A 21,583-nucleotide genomic window follows, 5' to 3' on the forward strand; every position below is an offset into this window, starting at 1 on the left:
AAAGGAAAGGAAAGGAAAGGAAAGGAAAGGAAAGGAAAGGAAAGGAAAGGAAAGGAAAGGAAAGGAAAGGAAAGGAAAGGAAAGGAAAGGAAAGGAAAGGAAAGGAAAGGAAAGGAATGCACAGGAAGGTGTTTGTGTCCCTTCCCTGGTGCAAACAGGGCTGGCACAGAGAGAATCCAAGCTGAGAGCCCTGCAGGTGCTCTCTCCTATTCCCAGGGATTTCCCAAACTGGATTAGGGCTGGGAAGCTGCTCAGGTTGTGCAAACCCACTAAAAATAGGATAAGATGCTGCTTAAAGCCCTGTAAGAGCTGATCCCAGCAGTGAAAAAAACATCACTTGAGGCCATTTGGTGCCCACAGGTGAATTCCCAACTTTCCAGCTGGACCTGTTCCATGCTGAGAATCCTGGGGGACATCAGGGTGACCCTGACAGGAGCTGGGGGATCCTGGCAGGAGCTGGGGGACCCTGGCAGGAGCCGGGAGACCCTGTCCCCCATCAGGAGCTGGCAGGGACAGCCCGAGCCAGGGGGCACAGCCATCCTGGCTCTGCAATCCCAAATTCCTGCCGGCTCCTTCCCGGAGCCCGCCGGGATTACTCAGACTTGGCTGCAGCCTCCGCTCCCAACATATTGTTTGACAAATGTCAATTCTGAAGGGGAAAAAAAAAAAAAAAAAAAAAAAAGAATTAAAAAAATAAAATCATTTAAATGATTTCTCCGAGACGGAGTTTCAGATTTAACATCGAGCAGATGCTCTGGCTAAAATTAGCATAATGATTCCTCGTGCCTGCCACTTCCCAGGACATGTGTCTGTAATGGGAGCCTTGGAATATCAACCCAACTTCGCAGGGAATTTTGGGGATAATTGAAGACTCTCCCTCGTGGGCTTGAGATGTTTAACGAGCATGGGGACCTTTGGAATTAAGGAATTTTGCAGATGTGGAAAGCCTGGGCTGTCTGAGTGATGGAGGGTCCTGGGCAGCCAAACGAGCACTGCCCTTAATTAGGGGTATTAATTACCCTTTGTTTGCCTAATTGCTGATGGATGGCTGAGAAGGGTCTAGGGTTTCTGGGGCCAGAGTGTTCCAAATAAACCCACCTCAGGAAAGGTGCCGGGAGGGATTTCCAGGAGCAGGGGGAGCTCAGGGGTTCCCGGTGCCGCTGCCTGAGCCTGAAACTCCTGAAGGTTCTCATTTCCCGTTCAGAGATTGACAGCTCGGGTTGGAAAAGGTTGTTAAATATATCTGAAATCTGGTGCCTTCACAGGCTTCTGCTGCTCCACATTCCCCAAGGGGAGGGGTGACGTGGAGAGAACATTCCCTGTCCTGGGGCTTAAAAATGAAAAAAAATCTTCATGGAATGATTTAGGTGGGAAGGAACTTAAATCCCATCCAGTGCCACCCCCAGGGTCACCCCCACTGTCCCAGGGTCACCTCCACTGTCCCAGGGTCACCTCCCACTGTCCCAGGGTCACCCCCACTGTCCCAGGGTCACCTCCACTGTCCCAGGCTGCTCCAGCCCCAATGTCCAGCCTGGCCTTGGGCACTGCCAGGGATCCAGGGACAGCCACAGCTGCTCTGGCAATTCCAGCCCAGCCCCTCCCCACCCTGCCAGGGAACAATTCCTGCCCAAGATCCCACCCAAATCTCCCCTTTTCCAATCTCAAGCCATTCCCTGTGTCCTGTCCCTGCAGGCCTTGTCCCCAGTCCCTCTCCAGCTCTCCTGGAGCCCCTGCAGGCCCTGGAGGGGGCTCTGAGCTCTCCCTGGAGCTTCTCCTCTCCAGCTGAGCACCCCCAGCTCTCCCAGCCTTCCCAATCCCAACAGTTTTACATCCCCAGATGTTTTCCCTGGATGGGAAGATCCTGACCCAGGAAGGTGAAATGATTCCTTGAGGGCTGCGCAGGAAATCCGTGGGAGAACTGATAGGAAACCTCCCAGTTCCCACACTGGATTCCCAGTTCTGTGCTGGGAACCTCCCAGTTCCCACCAGGTTGCTCCAAGAGCGGCTCTGCAGCCGTGTGGATGTTAAAGCTGGAATCCTGGCAGCATTTTTAGGCTCTGTTAATGGATTTTAGGAGGAGCGGGATGAGCTGGCAGCAGCTGGAAGCGTGCAGGGCACTGCAGGGTGCTCCAAGGAGGCGCTGTGCAGCAGAAAGGGTGGAAAAATGAGTAAAACTCAAAAAAAAACCCCACCAGGAGAGGCAGGGATGGTTTGACAGAGGCCTTTTCAGGCAGTGGGTAATTTTTGAACAGCCTGGGCCAGTCTGAGGTGAGGGATGGGGAGGAAAAGGCTCGGAGCTCTGGCTGAGGGGGGAGATGTGGTTGTTTAACCCCCCTGCTCCTCAGGACAGTTCTTTCCTGGCTAAACAGCTCCTAACAAAGGATTTCCACAAAAGTCAGCGTGGCCTGAACTTCACCCCGTGTTTTCCTGCCCCTGCAGTGGGAACAGGAGTCTCCAGGGAGCCTGGGCCTTCATTCCCCAATTTAAGCCAAACCACAATTTTCTGCCTAAGAGAAGCCACCAGGAGCAGGCAAACACCTTTGTGTGGATTGCCCTGAATGGCCATTTGTGCTGTTTAAGGGAAAATTACCTAAAAAACACCTTTCAGGCAGTTGAGGCACTGGGATCAACCCCAGGGCGTTTGAGGGGGTCACGGGCCTGTGAAGGGACCTGGGGAAAAACAAATCTTAAAAAACCTCCAGCGTTGGTTTTTTTTAACCCAAAATCTTCCACGTGCTCGTGGCTGGCTCTGTGTGAAGCACTTTGACACAAACATTTTACACTTTGCTATCAATTCTGTTGCTTTTTATTTTTCCTTTCTACAAGGGTTCTGAGGGAGAGGACACACGCAGGGAATGGTTTAAGGTGAAGGAGGGCGGGGATGGGTGGGATTTTGGGCAGGAATTGTTCCCTGGCAGGGTGGGGAGGGGATGGAATTGCCAGAGCAGCTGTGGCTGCCCCTGGATCCCTGGCAGTGCCCAAGGCCAGGCTGGATGGGGCTGGGAGCAGCCTGGGATAATGGAAAATGTCCCTGGGGGAGGCACTGGATGGACTTTAAGGTCCTTTTAGCCCAAATATTCCATGATTCTGTGAATTCCTGGGGCTGTGAGAGGCAGCTGGTCGGAGCAGAGGTGCTGCAGCCTCTCCCTGCCTGCCCTTGCACAGGGGAGGGTGACATTTTCACAAGAGCTCATTCTCAGCTCCATCTGTGAACAAAATAAACCAAAAAAAGGAAGGAAGAGCGTGGATGTGTCAGGAGGAGCTGATCTGTGTGCCTGGGCTGCTAAAATCCCAGCCCAGGGAGCTGCTGGGGGCACTGGGGGCTCCTCCACAATCCCTGAGGTGTCACCGACCTGGGGACACCGAGTGAAGGAGGCATTTCTGTGGTGGCTGCTCCTGCTTTGGGCTCCCTGTGATTCTCTCCATGCTCTGGGAGCTGTGCCCCATTTATTCCGTGTCCACCCAAATATGTGAGCCCGGTTTGATGAACAAATTGGGTTTCTTGTCCTTCCCAGTCCCTTCTATTGCCAGAGGCCCCCTGCTCAGTCCAGGTTTTGTGGCCTCCACGTGACAAACCTTGGGCTGCTCCCAGCCCATCGTGGAGTCATTAAAGTTGGAAAATAATCTCCAAAGCGATGAAATTCCACCACTAAGCCAGGCCACGCTAACCCAGGTCCCCAGGTGCCACATCCACACCATTTCTGAGCACTTCCAGGTGACCCCAGGTGCCCTGGGCAGTGCATTCCGCTGCCTGACCATCCTTTCAGGGGATAAATTTTCCCTGATATCCAACTTAAAACTCTCCTGGTGCACCCTGAGGCTGTTTCCTCCTGTCTCAGCAGGGCTGGGCAGTGCAGAGCTCCAGCTGTGACCCCAAACCAGAGCACCTCCCATGGGAGGAGGAGGAAACAGCCCCAAGCCCGGTGTTTATCAAGTGAGGTTTGGGAGGCTGAGAGTCCTCCAGGGCCCTGTGGTGGATCCAGAGTCCGGCTGCACCCCTGGAATTCCTTAAAAACCTTGAGCACCTGGTGACACCACGGTGACACCACGATGACTCAGGCTGAGGGACAGGGAGGGGCAGCAGGGGAGCAAAAATGAAACAAATAAAACCTCTTGATCCCAGGCTCTGAAAACGAAACAAAAAAACCCTCTTGATCCCAGGCTCTGAAAATGAAACAAAAAAACCCTCTTGATCCCAGGCTGATTCTCGTTTCTGGCCGGAAGGGGAGCAGCTGAAATTGGGTGTGAAGCGGGGCTCTTGAGGAAATAACGTGCTTGCAGGAAATGTGTTATGGGGTATTTCCTTGGGTTTAGCACCAAGAGCATTTTTGGGGGAGCAGTTTAGGGGCTGTTGGCTCTGGGGATGGCTGGAGACAAGCCAGGCTGGTGTTTTGATAGATTTATTCATTCTCCTGCAAAGCAGGAGCAAAGGGACAACTCCAAAAGGCACAAGTTCCTCATTTTGGTGTCATTCTTTCCATCAGGGAGACTTCACAGCAGCTTTTTTTGAGTTTATCGAGCTGGAGCCAGCTGGGAACGGAGCCAGTGGGCTGGGGGTGATGGTTCTTTTCTCTTTTGTAACAATTTTGGTGTAGTGAAGAGGAGCTTTGCTGTGCCAGCTCTGGATGCAGCTGCTTTCCCCAGGGAATGTTTGGCCAGGTACGCAGGGAGCAGCAGGCATCAAACACGTCCTGAGGGGCTGAGCAAAGCAATCCTGCCCAGGGCTCTCGCTTTCCCCACGTCCAGCAGGATTTGTGTGGCCCCGGAGGGAGCAGAAGCGTTGTGCTGAGTAAGCAGATGTATTTTAAATGTAAACACAGCCTGGGCTGCAGGGCTGTGCTGCTTTCTCCTAAAAAAAAACCCCAGGCTGCCTCTTCCCAGCTGCCTGGAGCAGCCAGGGGTGTCTGGCTCTGTGCTTGGGCTGCCCAGAGCTGGGATCCTGTGTGGGAATTGCCAGGGAATCCCTTTGTCCCCCCTTTTTTTGGCTTCCTCTGTGTATGGGAGTGAGCACAGAATCCTGGAATGGTTTGGGTGGGAAGGAAATCCCATCCAGGGCCACCCCAGCCATGGCAGGGACACCTCCCACCGTCCCAGGCTGCTCCAAACCCATCCAGCCTGGCCTTGGGCACTGCCAGGGATCCAGGGACAGCCACAGCTGCTCTGGGAATTCCAGCCCAGCCCCTCCCCACCCTGCCAGGGAACAATTCCTGCCCAAGATCCCACCCAAATCTCCCCTTTTCCAATCTCAAGCCATTCCCTGTGTCCTGTCCCTGCAGGCCTTGTCCCCAGCCCCTCTCCAGCTCTTTTGTAGGCCTGCTCCAAACACCAAAAATCCAACCATAAAAACCCATAACTATCCGAGCCTAAAGCGACAAATATACAAAAACCCCAAACTCCAAACACAGAAATAATCCAAACCAACCCCCCAGAAAATAAATAAAAAAAGGGAAAAAAAAAATCAAATCAAAGCCTGGGATGTGTTGTAGGGATACATCAGACACAGAGCCTGAGGTGGGTGTGAGGAACCTGGAGTTCCCTGAGCTGGAAACCCTGACGGGATCGAGTTATCCCGACAGTCCCTGACTGTCCCCACTGTCCCGGCTGTCCCCACTGTCCCGGCTGTCCTCACTGTCCCGGCTGGCCCCACTGTCCCTCCCGCAGCCGCGGGGATGCTCCGGGAGAGGTTCCCGTTCCCTCCGCTGCCGCTCCCACGCCGCATCCCGAGGGAAGGGCTCCGGCCCTCGGCTGCCGGGAGAGGAGCGGAAAATCGCGGAAAAGCTCGGAAGGGAGAGGAAAAGCTCGGAAGGGAGAGGAAAAGCTCGGAAGGGAGAGGAAAAGCTCGGAAGGGAGAGGAAAAGCTCGGAAGGGAGCGGAGAGGTTCCCTCGCCGTGCGCTGCCGGGAGCGGCCGCCGCGGGCAGCGCCGGTGCGGGAACGCCGGGAGCCGGGACAGATGGGGAGTGACGAGGAGGAGGAGGAGGAGGAGGATGTGGGGGAGGAAGGCGGCGGGAGGGATGGAGAAGGAAAGGAGGGAGGCGGCCGGAGAGCCGCGCTCAGCCCCGGGCCCGCAGAGCTGCCTCTGCCGCCGGGGCCCCCCGGCTCCCCCCCGTTCCCCCCGGCCCCTGCAGGCAAGGACGGGTGGGAATCACGGCACGGGCCATGGGAAAGGCTGTGGAGAGCACGGGGGCAGCTCGGAGCCGCTCCCATGTCGGGGCATGGAGGATTCCTGCGGCTCGGCGATCCCTGGGGCTGCGGGATGGCCGGGGCTGGAATATCCCCAGGAGCGGAGGATCCCTGGGGCTGGAATATCCCCAGGGCCCGAGGATCCCCAGAATTGGAGGACCCCCGGCGCCGAAGGATTCCCAGAGCTGGAGGATCCCCAGGACTGGATAACCCCAGGACTGGAGGATCCCCGGGGCTGTAGGATTCCCAGGACTGGAGGATCCCCGGGGCTGCAGGATTCCCAGAGCTGGAGGATGCCTGGGGCTGCAGGATTCCCAGAGCTAGAGGACCTCCAGGACTGGAGGATCCCTGTGGCTGCAGGATTCCCAGACCTGGATAACCCCAGGACTGGAGGATCCCTGTGGCCGGAGGATCCCGTGGCCGCTCGCGGAGCCCCAGCAGCCGCTTGACAACAGGAAACAATGTGGAGTGAATGGAAAAAGGGGGAGGCGCTGCCCGAGCGACTTCCCTTGACATCACTGCCCAAATAAGGAGCTTTAAACCAACCTTTTCTATTGCAGCGCGGCAGAAGATCCCCCTGGAGCCGCGGGGTCCAGCCTGGCGCCGGCAGAGCCATGGGAGAGGCGCGGCTGCGGCGCGGGGGGCGAGTGCAGGTAACGCCGAGCGCGTCCCGCCGGGCCCGGCCCCGTGCGCGCCCGCAGAGCGCAGCCCCGGCCGCTGCTCCACCGCGGCTCAGCCGTGCCCAGCGCCGGGAGGGCTCGGCCAGCACCGCTGCCACAAGGGCACTCGCCGCTGAGGTCACCGCGATGAGTGACCAGGAGCTGGGTGTCGGGGATTTTAATTTTTTTATCTTTTTTTTTTTTTTTGGTTTTCTCCCCCTCTCCCGGGCACGCCGCGCTGTTGGACAGCCCGAGGGGGTTGTGGCTCTTGATCGGCCGCCAGCACCTCCGGGGGCTGCGCTGGCACCACAGCAGGCTCGGGTTCTTAATTGGCGGGCGGCCCTAATGAGGGAGCCGGGAGCTGAGGCTGCGGCTGAGCGCTGGCAGGGCTGGGCTGAGCTGTCTGCCCGTCTGGGACGGATTTCCTCCTTATCGCTCGCACAGGAAAAGCGAGCGGGGAGCCGAGGGGTTGTTCTGGGGCCACACGTGATGCGACAGGAGCTGTGCCAGCGAAACCCCTGCCGGAGCTCCTGCCAAGCAGGATGTTGGATGTCCCCGGCCGGGGGCTGGACCTGCTGGCCCTGGGCTTGACCCGCGGGCAGTTTTATCCCTTTTAAGCGTTCCTTGATTAGCACCTGCTCGTCCGCAGAAAATGAGGCAGCTTTAAAAATGCATTAAGGCTGAGTAAATGAGCGCTAACGAGTTAAGCTCCTTAATTCTCCTCGATGGAAATTAATAACGCCTTTGATGCGCCCAGAGGTGCGATCGGCGGTGCCTCCCGGGCTGAGCCTCTCCATGCAAATGCGGGCATTGTTATTCCGGAAAAAGGAGCCGTGCGTGGTTTTTATTTTTCCCCTCCTCGCTGGCCGTGCCGAGAGGACCTGGCACTTTTACCCAGTCCCAGGCTGCTGTGAGGAAGCGGCTGGGGCAGCTGCCACGGTGATTTATGGTGCGAGCAATACAATCCCAGCCCCGCTCCGCCGCCCGGGGATCACCTGCAGCTCCCAGGATTTCAGTGCTGGGGAATTGCTGCTGTCAGGGAACGGAGCCAGCTTTTACCTTGGCTGTCTGGTGGCCCCTCTGTCCTGAGTGCCGCCTCTCCCGGTTTATTTGGCACCGCTGACCCTCCGGGAAGGTGTTTGTGCTTGCGGGGACTCGTGATTTTCTCACAATCCCAACGCTTCGGGAACTTTTCCTGCGGGTTCTTGTGGGAAAACCTTCCCGATGGGGGCAGAGCGCGTTCCCTCAGCCGGAGCAGGTGGGGTTGGTGGGATGCTGTGATTCTCACTCGGCTCAAGGGTGTCGGAAGGCTCCAAAATGTCACCCTGTCCTCACCCCCTCCTGCCTTGCCCTTCTTAGCCGCAGGGGTGCTGGAAACAGGATTTCTTTCACCCCTTCAGGAGGGGGTGCAGGGACCCTGGGGCAGGACAGGGGGGGGTTGAGCTGTGCTGCTCTGAGCTGATTCCCAGGAATTCTGCCCCCAGGGTTTGCCCTGGGGCTGCTGAGGGGTTTTCTGGAGTCCTCGCTAAGGAAGGGAAACCCGGGATCCGTAGCGGGCCTGTGTGAACTCTGCATCAGAGAAAAAAACGTGCAGGAGTTACTGGGTAATTAATTAATGAGTGTGTTGGCAGCAAGTGCCGCAGCAGGGCTGGGACTGTGTCCTCGGGGGCACAAGTGCGGTGCAAGCCCTCTGAGGAGCCCAGGAAGGGCTCTGGCAGCCCGGAGGGAGGGGATTTACTCCCCGTGAGTGACCATCCTCATCCTCGCCCACAACGGGCACTTCTCCCCAGTTCTGTGCTGGCCCTCCTCCGTTCCAGGAGCGCCGTGCAGCTCCTTCCCCGAGCTGCTGGCCGGGAACGAGGCACCCCCAGAAGGTTTCTGTGCCCCCTGCGCTGCTCAGAGGCTGCCCCGGCTGCGGGATGGGCGGAGAGGGCAGAGCCAGGAGCGCAGGTTCTGCTTTGGTTCTGCCGGCCGAGCGCGTTCCCGGCTGGGCTGGGCTGGGGGGTGGCGGCAAAGTCCCAAATGTTTGCAGTTTGCTCTTGGAAAACACGGCTCGGGAGAATGGCTCAGTGTTCGGGGCAGCGTGATCGGATGTGGGGAACCACCCCGGGGAGCCGCGGGTGAGTCCCGGCAGCGGCGCTCCCGAAAATAACATTTATCCCGAAGCGAACAACAGAAGCGCTGTTGAGAAACCTCCCCCGGGCTGCGGGGCCGGGGCAGCGCCGCCCTGGGAGCTTTCCCGGGAAGCCGAGGGAGCAGGGAAGCGTGTCCTGAAGGGAAATCACCGCGGCCATCCTGGGGATTGGGTGGCAGCCCGGTAATGAGGGGCTCCTGGGATCTCCCCGCGCGTCACTGGCGCGGTCCCAGGGCCGCGTCCAGCTGCTCCTGCCTCAGCAAAGCTGATTTTCCTCCTCCTTCCTCCTCCTTCCTCCGTCCCCCCCGCTCGCCGAGGCTCCTGCTGCCTCCCAGCTCTGCTGTCAGAACTTCTGGCCGCACGTGTTGAACGCCAAAAATGCCTCAGCAGCCTCTCAAGCGCCTGGAAGCCTCGGGTTTCTTGGCAAGGGGAGGGTCAAACGTCGGGAAAAAGGAAAATTACCCTCTGGGAAGGAGAGCGATTTATTTCAAATATACATTCAGCACCATTGTCTGTGCCTTTAGAAAGGCTGCTTGTTAGGGGATTTTATGGCTCTGCTGGGATCTGCGCGGCTGCTTGGGATGCAGGGAAATGTTTCTTCTCTTTTCCACCCTGCCTGTTACACTTGCCGAGCTCTCCCTTCCCACCTCGGGCTCCTAAACCCGGGGCCGTTCCTCGCTGAGCCGAGACCACCTTGCGAGAGGACCGAGGTGATTTGTGCTCCCAACTGGAATTCCAGGAGTTGGGCTTTCCCAGGGCGCTCAGCTGGGATCCTGCTCCCCGCAATAGGGGCGGGAATCGCAAATAAAGGAGATTTTTATCCTGGCCGGCTCTAATTACGAGCCTGCAGAAGGTGAAGCTCCTAACGAGCATCAAAGGGCTCATTGTGTTTCCCTGCCGAGGGGGCTGGCGGGGTTCAGGCACTCAGAAAACATTTGGGGAGAGTGGATGTGGCCATAAATCTTCCTTGGCCTCCACGCTGCCTCCTTTTCTCTGCCAAGCGCCGAGCCCAGCCCAGCCTCTCCTCCCTGGGAAGCCCAGGCTGTCAGAAGCCCCCGCAGCGCTGATTTTTGTCCTCTTCCCACTTTCTGGAGCCTTCAGGGAAGGTGAGCAGGGCTCGCAGGTGCGGCAGGTGAGGGAATGGGCCCCGCAGGGCTGGGTGGGATGGGCACAGCCAGCCCTGGGTGCTTACAGTGGAAACCTTCTGAGCAGCCTCTTCCCGCAGAGGAACAGGAACCAACCCATCCAGGAGCTCGGTGGTATTTTTGTAACCATTTCTTGTTGTTGTTTGTTTCCAGTTGGACGGAAAAATTGCAGTCTGGGGACACTTTCCTTCCTTCTGGGAACCGCTTGGCAACTTTTTGAGCGGGGATAAGTGAGGGGAAAACATGAGATCAGGTTTTCCTACCTTCCCAAAACGGACTTGCTGTGAGCAAGGGCTGCTGGCAGCTCACTGCCACCATCCTGGGCGCTTTTCAGGAGCGTTTAGGACCAAAATCACAGCGGAGCATCTTCAGCATTGGGGGAAACCTCATTAAAGCCTTCCTTGTGCTAATGAGGCTTTCAGCTTCAGCAGCTCCTCAGTCTCCAGGTCCTAAATTGTCTTTTAGCCCATCCATCGTTCCTTTCCCAGACTTTGGAGGGTCACCTGTTTAAGTGTCAGCAGGTTTTGGGGTTTCAGTGATTTTGCTCTGGTTCTCCAGTAACCCCACAGAGTTTGGGCGGGGTTCTGCCAGAAATCAGCAGGATCCAGCTGAATTCAGGATTTGGGGCTCTCCCAAATCGGATGCACCAAGACATTCAGGGCTTTGCTGAGCCCTCACTTGGTGCTGCAGCTCAGAGGGGAAACCCCAGGAGAATCCCATAAATCTGAGCCTGGCCCTTTTCCCAGCAAGCCTGGGCTGGAGGGCAGCGATTCCCTGGAATCTTCCCAGGGCTGAACCCCAACTTTGCCTCGCTCAGGTGGCCTCTCCTGAAGGGTTCACTCGCCCAAAAGGCACCGAGCAGCAGCTCTGGGACCATTTCTCGTCACTTTTCAGGGCAGGAATTTCTGCCTCAGGTGCTCCAGGACCGGCCTCCTCCATCCTCAGCCCTGGGATGAACCCGCTGGAGGGGAGGGAGGCTCCTCGTTCAGGCTGGAGGGATTTGCAGTGGAAATCGGGGAAACTCTCAGGGTTTTTAGGAGCTTTCAAGGGGTTCAGGCAGAACCCCCCGGAGCCCTGGATTTGTGCCTCGAGATTCCCAGGGAAAAGGGTGGGATGGGAAGGCTGTCCCCATTCCCTGCTGGATCCCAGGGGAGGCTGGGAGTGACCCTGGGACAGAGCTGAGGGTGGCAGGGATGTGCCTCAGCTTTCCATGAGGCATTGCTGACTCTTCAGATGGCTGCCCACGGGTTTCCTGTGTTCCCTTTCCTCAAGGCTTTTGGGGTTTGTTCCCTTTCTGGGGACATTGACTGAAGAAATGTGTGAGTTAAAGTGACAGGAAAAGATGGGGCTGAAATGAGTCAAGTAGAAATTAAAAATATGAAATTAAATGTAATAATAATAATATTCTTAATTATTTCTAATTAATTAATCCTTTAAATATAAATATATAAAATATATTTATAGATCAAAAATTATATTTTTTATAATTAATTTATATATTTATATATAATAAATTTATATATTTTAAAATTATATATATTTATATCTTTAAAAATTTATATTTTTATAATAAATGTATATATTTATATATAATAAATTCATATATTTTTATAATAAATGTATATATTTATATATAATAAATTCATATATTTTTTATAATAAATGTATATATTTATATATAATAAATTTATACATATTTTAAATTTATATTTATAATATATAATATATCTATAAATATTTATATGTATATAAATATAAAATTTATATGTAAATTATATACATAGATAAATGAATTTATACAAATATATAATTAGATAAATATAAATAAGTATATAAATATATAATTATATAAATATATAAATAAAATAAATACATAAATTCTAGAAATTCTTATATTCTACAAATTCTTATAGAACTTAAATTTCTAATATTAAAAAAAAAATCTCATTTTTTAATAAAGTCCACGTGAGTGGATTCCCATGGATATTTTTGGAAAGCCCTGGAATGTTCCCATCACCTGTAAACGAGGTGTGTCACCCAGGGCTGGAAGTCGTGTTTGTCACAGGGATATAAATGTGATAAACGCCCCTTCAGCCAGCCTGGGATCGGTGATTCTTTAATTCTTTGTACAGAAATTGCTCGGATTTGAGGCCTCTTGGCATCCCAGCTGCTGCCTGAGCAGGGAGGAGGGGGATGGAGGGGCAGGACAGAGCTTTCCTGGGCTCCAAAACCCAAAATCTGCTGGGTCTTTACACATTTTGGAGAGGCAAACGCAGTTTGGGCTGTGTTTGAGAGGAAGATCCCTTACCCTGGGGGTGGGGAGCGTTTGTCTGCGGAACAAAACCCCGCAGTGGAAGGTCAGGCTGGAACCAGGGGCAAAAATAGAGCTGGAGATGCCTCCAGCAAATGTGAAGCTGCTGTGAGCCGGAGGGGAAGTGGAGCTGGGTGTTTAATTACCTCCCACCATCTTGCCCGTGCTGCTGAGGTATTTCCTTCATGACTTTCTCAGGCTAAAATTAACAAAACCTGAAGAGAAACCGCTCTTGCACCGCTCTGTTTACGTGAGAAAATTGGCTGGGGCACAACAGTGTGACCACTGTGAGTCTGGAATAAGCGTGTGCTTCTTCTGGGAGCGAGCATCTCTGCTGGAAGTCGTCCTGAGAGGATTCCAAAGGGTTTGGGGCCAATCTCCTTCTGTGGAAAAGTGCGTGCCTCAGTTCCCACTTCTGTAAAATGGGGTTAAAAATATTCTCCCTCCCTCCCAGGAGCGTTGCCACACTCGCCCCGCAGCAGTTTGCAAAAGACCACAGAGGTTTTTTTTTTTAACTTCCACCAGGGTGAAAAAAAAAAACATTAAATAAAAATAAATGGCTGCTATTTTAAATGGCATTCCCAGGAAATGGTGTTGGGAGCGCTTCGGGCACGGGGAGTGACGGTGAATAACTGGAACCTGCCACAGGATCCCGGACTGGTTTGGGTGGGAAGGGAATTTAAAGATCCCAAAGGGCAGCGGGAGCTGTCCCAGGCTGCTCCAAACCTGGCCTTGGGCACTGCCAGGGATCCAGGGACAGCCACAGCTGCTCTGGCAATTCCAGCCCAGCCCCTCCCCACCCTCCCAGGGAACAATTCCTGCCCAAGATCCCACCCAAATCTCCCCTTTTCCAATCTCAAGCCATTCCCTGTGTCCTGTCCCTGCAGGCCTTGTCCCCAGTCCCTCTCCAGCTCTCCTGGAGCCCCTGCAGGCCCTGGAGGGGGCTCTGAGCTCTCCCTGGAGCTTCTCCTCTCCAGCTGAGCACCCCCAGCTCTCCCAGCCTTAATTAATCATTAATTAACAATTCCCAGCCCTGTTCACCACTCTGGGCTGGGACATCTCTGAGCAGCCACTCCAAAAACTGCTGGAAAGGCTAAAAGAGACCCAGAGATCATTTAAGATTTTAGTTGGCTCCTCACCTCTGCAGCGCCTGAGGGGTTCCCTGGCGTGCCCTGTGTCATTCCAAAGGCAATCCTGCCCAATTCCAGGGGTGTTCCTTAACCCCAAAGCCTCGGTGCCTCACCCCAAGGGCAGGGCTGGATGGGATCTCAGGAAGGAATTGGAAAGGGTTTGTGTCAGGCACAAAACCTCTCACCCAAAATCGTGCCTGTTCAGGGCTTTTTGGTTTTTTTTATTTTTGAGCCTGTTTTTGGCAAATCATAGCGAAGGGAGCAGTGGCTTGGGTCGTGTGCTTTAATAATCCCTTTAATTTAATTTATTTATTTAATTTATTTAATTTCTTTAATGCATTTAATTCATTTAATTCATTTAATGTATTTAATAATATCCTTTAATAAAGTGGTAAACGGGGTCCTTTGTCACACAGATAAACGTGATGGGCTCTTCCCAGGCCAGACAAAGCTCAGGAGGGCTCTGGAGGGATGAGAGAGGTGGAGAAGCTTCTTGTGAAGGTTCTGGGGAGCAAAAAGTTCAGGTTTTATTGCAAAAGAAAAGGAGCTGAGTTTGTTCTTTCCTTTAGAGTAAGAACTTGGAGCTGGGGAGGGCTGAAACCCCTTTGGGAGGTGTTTGATGGAACAAAAGCAGGGTTCTGGTAAATAAATCCAAGTCAGAGGTGCAGCGTGGTGGAGATGCAGCGGGAGCATGGGAATGTCCTGGGAATGCACCGAGAGCTCCACAGGGATGGGACCTGCAGCTGTGCAGACCCCAAATCACTGCTTTAATAAAGGGGGGGCTCAGGGGAGCCCCCAGACCTGGCACTTCCCCATCCTGCTGCTGCCCCAGCGCTGTGCCAGAGCTCAAATCACCTTTCCCAAATCAGGACAGAGCACCTGGGGCTCAGGTGGATAAAATATCGGGAATATTTGATATTTGGATTGACATCCAGCTGCTTTGGGCATGGCTCATCCTTCCCTCCACCAGAGTATGGAATTTACTCCCGAATTCCGGCTCGGTGTCCATCATTTGGTGCTCAGGGCTGCGTTTGTGGCCGTCCCCAGCGCTGGTGTGCGGGAGAGGCAGAGCAGGGGATGTTTTCCATCTCTCCCTGTTATTTCTGGCTCGGCTGGCTGCTCTGTAATCGCTCTGGAAACTGTTGTGCTTGGGGGTTCATCAAGGAAATGCTGCGAGCTCTTCTGGGGAGAAATGTCTCCAGCAAGTGGCAGCGATGGCGGTTTCATAAGGGCTCCCTTTAATTGGGAACAGCGTTTGCAGGAGGTTTTTGCTGGCTCTGTTTCCCAGGGAGGCGAGGAACAGCTGAAGGGAAACGGCAGAGGAGAGAGGGGGGTCGGTGCTGGGACTCTGCTGCTGCTTCAGGGGGGAAAATAAAATAAATCAGTTTTTGTTTTGAAGAGGGGGGAAAAGTTTGAAGAGACAGGGGGTGTTCTCGGGGCCCTGGAGTGGAGGAATGTGAGAGGGATGGGAATGGGATGGATGGGATTTATGCTATTTAATATTATTATAATAATATATTTATTATATATAGCTAATAATATTATATATATTTTACTTATATAGTATATATTTTATACACAATATATATAATATATTATCATATAGTATTATAGATTACATATTTCTTATATATTATATATAATATATATTTTACATTACAGTATATATTTTATATATAATATATATAAAATTATAATATATTATTATATATTATATATTTCTTATCTATTATATGACATATATTTTACATATATTATATATATTTATATACATATTAAATCTATTTTATATATATTATCATATATTATCATCTATTAATTTTATATTATTAATTATATATTATTACTTATTATTAATTATATATTATTACTTATATATCTATATATTATATATTATTTTTATGATCTATGATTTTTATTTCTTATTGCTTATTATTTATTTGCATTACCCAGGTTTTGGGATGCATTTTGCAGCTTTTAGGATTCATTATTCATGGTTTAGGGTGCATTTCGCAGGTTTTGGGATGCATTTTGCGGGTTTTGGGATGCATTTTGCAGGTTTTGGGATGCATTTTGCAGGTTTTGGGATGCATTTTGCAGCTTTTGGGATGAATTTTGCAGGTTTTGTGATGCATTTTGCAGGTTTTAGGGTGCATTTTGCGGGTTTTGGGATGCATTTTGCAGGTTTTAGGGTGCATTTTGCGGGTTTTGGGATGCATTTTGCAGGTTTTGGGATGCATTTTGCGGGTTTTGGGATGCATTTTGCAGGTTTTAGGGTGGATTTTGCAGGTTTTAGGGCGTTGAGGAAGGGAAGGGGAAGTCCCAGGTGAGCTGTTGGTTGCTCTGCAGTCTCCCTGGGCTGGAGCTGCTTTGGGATTGTGGTTTGGATTCCCACTCTGCTGCCTGTGGGGTTTGGGTCTGGCCCCACCTGGCAGAAAACGCTTCGTGCTCCTCTTTGTGTTGATCAGAACTGGGATCTGAGCCTGAGCTGGGAGATGGCAGCGCCGTGGTGTCCCCAGGGGGAGCATCCAGCAGCTCTGGATCCCATCTTTTCCTGCTCACAGATGGGTTGGGAGCTCTGGATCTCTGGATCCCATTGATTTCCTGCTCACAGATGGGTTGGGAGCTCTGGATCTCTGGATCCCATTGATTTCCTGCTCACAGATGGGTTGGGAGGATGCTCCAGATCTCTGCAATTGAGATAAACTCGAATTCCCCTTCATTGCTGTTCACCACTGATTTGGAATCATCATCCCTGGCTGGAATTTGCACATTCCCAGGAAAACTGCGTGGTCCCAGCTCCAGGGAGCTCACCCTGGCAGGCAGAGGGAAGGGAAAGGGCTACCCCAGGTGGGTTGGGGCGTTTTATTTGTGGCACTTCAGGGGGTTCTTTGTCACCCAGAGGCTGAACAGGAGGGCAGCTTTGTCTGCTGTACATATTTGATGGTTTGCATTTTAATAATTACCTTAATAAGTCGCCTCTCACTTTATTTTGGGCTCTCTGGGGGTTTTCTGTTTGCTTAACGCTCCCCAGGCCGTGCCAGCACTCCGGGGTGATTTATGGATGCTGCTGGATGTGGCAGGAATTACGGTGCTGGCAGCCCCACCTCACCCCCGGTGAAACGGAGCCCTCCCCGCTCCGGGAGAGCCAGATGGACACACATTCCTCCAATCTGATGACCTCAGCAATTAATTATTTATCCAGCTTTTAATTTTGCATCCATCACTCTCTGCCTCTGCCTGCCCTGACTTCCCGAGGAGCTGCTCAGGGGGGTGAAGCCTCCCCGGACACCTCGGCAGGTTTGGAGCTCGACCCTCAGCTTCCAGCCCGAATTGCCGCTTCCCCCAGAGCCCTGAGCAGGACAGAGGATGCTGTGAATCCCTCCTGGCCCTGCTGTGAGCAGGAGCCTTTTTTTCCTCCAGCTGTGGCCAGGGATGCGTTGGATTTTTCTCCTCATTTGTGCCCCAGCAGGAAAAATTCTGCTTTCCTTGGGCCTTGTGCTCCAGGGCTTCCTGCAGGGAGCTTCCCTAAAAGCAGAAGCTGAGGATGTTTGGGCTTGTTTTGCAGCTTTTCTTCCTATTTTTTTCTTAAGGATTATGAGTGGCAGCAGGGCACTGACATTTAGGATAATCTGCTGTGATCCAGCATTAGTTCTCATGGATGTGGCTGTTTCCCTCCCTGCCTGTGTAGTTTGGCTTGTGGGTTCAGGATTGCTGTGACCCAGAAGGAGACACCTTGGAGATATTTGTGGGATTTTCTTCTTCCCTTGCAGCACTTAGTGGATCTCTGATCACTTCCAGAACCTCTGGGACGGATGGAATTTGTGTGCAAGCCCCAGAGCTGCTGAGTCTCTCACACTTGTGGTTGTTTTCACACTTGGTTTTACAGAAGGCAGCAGTAAAAAAAGGTGCAGGGTGGGGTAAACGATGATTTTGTGCTCCTGTGCAGCCTCCAGCTGAAGCTGTGCAGGATCTGGGCAGGGTGGAGTGCTCAGAGCAGCTCTGGGGGACTCTGCTCCAGCCCTGAAAGCACCAGGGCCTGTCCCTCCACCTCGCTGAGGCCTCCCAGTGCCAAACTGGGAGCGGGATCTTTCCTCTTTTTAGGGCAAAACCAGCACAGATCATTAAAGATTCTCCATTGGGTATCCAGATCCTCCTGCTGGGTTGGGATTGCGCCTAAAGGGTCTCTGCCGTGGGGAACGAAACGGGAAATTTGGAGCTTTTTGGGGTGCAAATGGCCAGGGGAGCTCTTGGGTCTGGTTCTTGGGTCCTCTGCTCCTCTGGAGCCAGGCTGGGAGAGCTGGGGGTGCTCAGCTGGAGAGGAGAAGCTCCAGGGAGAGCTCAGAGCCCCCTCCAGGGCCTGCAGGGGCTCCAGGAGAGCTGGAGAGGGACTGGGGACAAGGCCTGCAGGGACAGGACACAGGGAATGGCTTGAGATTGGAAAAGGGGAGATTTGGGTGGGATCTTGGGCAGGAATTGTTCCCTGGGAGGGTGGGGAGGGGCTGGGCTGGAATTGCCAGAGCAGCTGTGGCTGTCCCTGGATCCCTGGCAGTGCCCAAGGCCAGGCTGGACATTGGGGCTGGAGCAGCCTGGGACAGTGGGGGTGTCCCTGGGACAGTGGGGGTGACCCTGGGACAGTGGGGGTGACCCTGGGACAGTGGGATCTGTCCCTGCCCATGGAATGGGATGACTTTAGAGCCCCTTCCCACCCAAACCACTCCAGGATTTTACGATTTATGGTTATCAATGATTCCATTTCATGAGTCCAAGCTGAGCCTCCCAGTCTGGTGTTGGGAATGACCCCAGAGCCCCCACATCCGACCCCAAACCCTCAAATCCCACATTTCCCTTCCTCCCAGCGAGCTCTTTCTGGATGCCCCTGGCTCCGCTGCTCCTGCCCAGCCCGTCCCGGGAGGAGCTGCTGGGAATGGCCGCGATGAAATTTTAATTAAATGCGGGGCCGTAATTTGCAGCCAACGATCGGCGGGCGCTGCCAGCTGCTCCCGGCCCCGCAGGACCAGCAGCACCGCCGGGAACCAGCCCAGGTCCACTTACCCCGGGTTTTATTCTCCAGCCCCGGGCAGACCGGGTCTGTTGAATATTTTATGGTGATGCTTTGTTGCCATCCTTCCTGTGAGTCATTTTTCCAGCAGAACCCCGTGCTGGCCGTGGTATTTAACCCCTTTTTTAATTTAACCCCTTTTTTTATATTTAACCCCTTTTTTATATTTAACCCCTTTTTTATATTTAACTCCTTTTTTTATTTAACCCCTTTTTTATTTAACCCCTTTTTTATATTTAACCCCTTTTTTATATTTAACCCCTTTTTTATATTTAACTCCTTTTTTTATTTAACCCCTTTTTTATTTAACCCCTTTTTTATATTTAACCCCTTTTTTATATTTAACCCCTTTTTTATATTTAACCCCTTTTTTTATTTAACCCCTTTTTTTTATTTAACCCCTTTTTTATACTTAACCCCTTTTTTTATTTAACCCCTTTTTTACTTAACCCCCTTTCTATTTAACTCTTTTTTATATTTAACCCCCTTTTTATATTTAACCCCTTTTTTTATATTTAACCCCTTTTTTTATATTTAACCCCTTTTTTAATTTAACCCCTTTTTAATTTAGTCCCTTTTTATTTAACACCTTTTTATATTTAACCCCTTTCATTTAACCCCTTTTTTATGTTTAACCCCTTTTTTATATTTAACCCCTTTTTATTTTAACCCCTTTGGAATGTTCCAGGGTGGGCTGGGAATCTGCTGTAGGAAAATCTGGTTTATGTCCTGGCTTGGTGCTGCTGCTTTGCTGCTCAGCCTGCCCGGGGGAAGGTGGCAGCGCATCCCTAAATCCCCTGGAGCATCCCCAAAACCCCTGGAGCATCCCTAGAACTCCTGGAGAATCCCCAAATGCCCTGGAGGCATCCCCAAGTCCCTTGGAAGCATCCCCAGATCCCTTGGAGCATCCCCAAATGCTCAGAGGTGTCCCCAAAACCCCTGGAAATATCCCCAAATCCCCTGGATTCATCCCCAGATCCCCCAGATTCTCAGGCTCAGGGTTTGGAAGCTCTGGCAGAGGTTGAATTTTGGTTTTCCCTCATGGCTGAGCCCCCCTGGAGCTCAAAACTGAGGTGATTCCATGAAATTCTGCATCCTGGGAAGGAGGGTTTGGGGCTGACTGCGTGGGGATGTTTGTGCAGCCCCCAAGTGATGGGATGAGCCCTTTTAGAGGGATTTCCTGGGGTTCACTCCACTTTTCCTGGTGTTCCCTCCACTTTTGCTGGGGTTCACTCCACTTTTCCTGGTGTTCCCTCCACTTTTGCTGGGGTTCACTCCACTTTTCTCCATCCCACAAGGAATTCTGCCTGTGCAGGTCTGGCTTCTCATTGCACCCTGAAAGTTCTGTCGCCACTAAAACCTCTCCAGTGGCTTTCCTGAATGATATCTCGACTTTTTTCCCAGATTTTAACTGCAGAAAATGACTCAGGGATGGTTTTTGGGGGCATTCCTTGTGTTTTCACTCTGTTCCAGACCCTGGGCCTGGGCACAGCTCTGTGCTGTTACTCTGACACGTCTCCGAGGGCAAAAATACACCCAAGTTTCATTTCAAAAACTGCAGTGGAAACTTTCTATGGAAAGAAGCCACCCCAAAAAGCCCCTGAAAGAACAAAGCCCGACAGAACAACTTCCTTTCGCTGCCTTGTTTTCCGTTTGCATCAGCCCTTGGCCTCCCTGGGGCTCTGCTCTTGTGGTTCTTTGGTGTCATCCAGCAAAAGCGCAGCACAACCTCTGTGCACCCAGGAGAATTCGATGCTTTTTGGGTTTTTAGATCTCTCTGATAAGGGAAAAAGGAGAAAAATGCAAAAAAAACCCAACCTCTGGTGCGCTCCATACCGATGGAGTCGGTGGCATGAGTGGGGTTAAGGATTTGGTGAGGAGGATGGAGGAAAGGACTGGTGGTACAGAAATGGTGAAAATGTGGGAAATTCCTGGCCAGGGAGATGGGAATTGTGAGGGATTTCAGCCATGGGGGCTGAGCTGCTGCTGGCCAGGCTGGGAGAGCTCAGCTCTTGGAGGGTGGTGAGACAGGACCTTGTGCCCTCCTTCCCTCACAAAACCTGCCTGGAGCTCCATCATTTTCACGGCATCGAGTGACCTCGTGAGGATCTGGAGCCTGATGAGGTCAGAGGTGGAGATTTGGAGGAGAATCCAGAGAAATTCCCCTTTTCCAGCTGCTCATCCCTGATTTCAGAGCACCACAAACTGCTGGAATCCCTTTTCCTGCTTGCTGGCTCCCCTCAGACCACGGCCCCAGGCTCCTCCATGGCCCCTTGCAGCCTGGGAATGTGGAAACAAAGGGGAATGCTGGGCTTGGGAAAGGTGCATGGAAAATAAAGAGCCAGGAGAGAGCTGCCCAGATGGAGAAGTGGGACTGGGCCCGTCCTGGTCAGCCCAGCACCACAAGGCCTTGCTTAAATTCCCTGGAAGATGACAGCAAAGCTGTGCTCAGGCACGATCCTAATCTTGCCCCTGATGTTAATTCATCCTGATTCATTGCTCAAAGCACGAGAGGCCGGGCAGGAAATGAGCAAAAAGCATTGCTGAGAAAAAAAAAACAACTCTGATTTCACACTTGAGGGTGTGGGGAGCAAAGCTTTGAGGATGCTGCACTACAATAGATTCACTTTTTTTTTGGTTTTGGCTCACGAAAGGCTCTTTCCCCTCACCCTTAGGAGCACTGGGTGCAATTAAGCTCAGCAGCAATGGCCCTTTGCAGCTCCTTCCAGTCAGCAGGGGGAAATCGCACAGAAATGGGCGAGTTTTGGGGTTTTTTTCCATCTTAGTGGGTGAATGGCCACTGCAGGGATTCAGCTCCTCAGCACTGTCACCTCCTGAGGATTTCAGCTTGGCTGGGCCCGGTTTTCAGCTCAGAATCAAGAGCCTGGATGCTTCGAGCTGCTCATTTATTTGGCCGCCTCTTGTGCTGGGAGGATGTTTGGGATGCAGGGCAGATGGAAA

At 52.3% G+C, this 21,583-nt stretch overlaps 1 protein-coding gene across 4 annotated transcripts in view; it reads left to right on the forward strand.

Moving 5' to 3' along the window:
* Window positions 1-21,583, forward strand: part of HIVEP3 (HIVEP zinc finger 3) — a 180,827-nt gene that overhangs the window by 83,749 nt on the left and 75,495 nt on the right. For 3 of the 4 annotated variants that reach the window (XM_088067421.1, XM_088067424.1, XM_088067422.1), the window contains exon 4: window positions 6,742-6,834. The exons of the other annotated variant lie outside the window; for it this stretch is intronic. The gene's annotated coding sequence lies outside the window, so the exon portion shown is untranslated. The remainder of the gene's footprint in view (window positions 1-6,741; window positions 6,835-21,583) is intronic. 4 annotated transcript variants of the gene reach the window in all.

This window comes from Pseudopodoces humilis, chromosome 27 (assembly GCF_049639895.1).
Source record: "Pseudopodoces humilis isolate 2021_Gansu_Grassland_sample_001 chromosome 27, ASM4963989v1, whole genome shotgun sequence".
In the NCBI taxonomy this organism is placed as follows: domain Eukaryota; kingdom Metazoa; phylum Chordata; class Aves; order Passeriformes; family Paridae; genus Pseudopodoces; species Pseudopodoces humilis.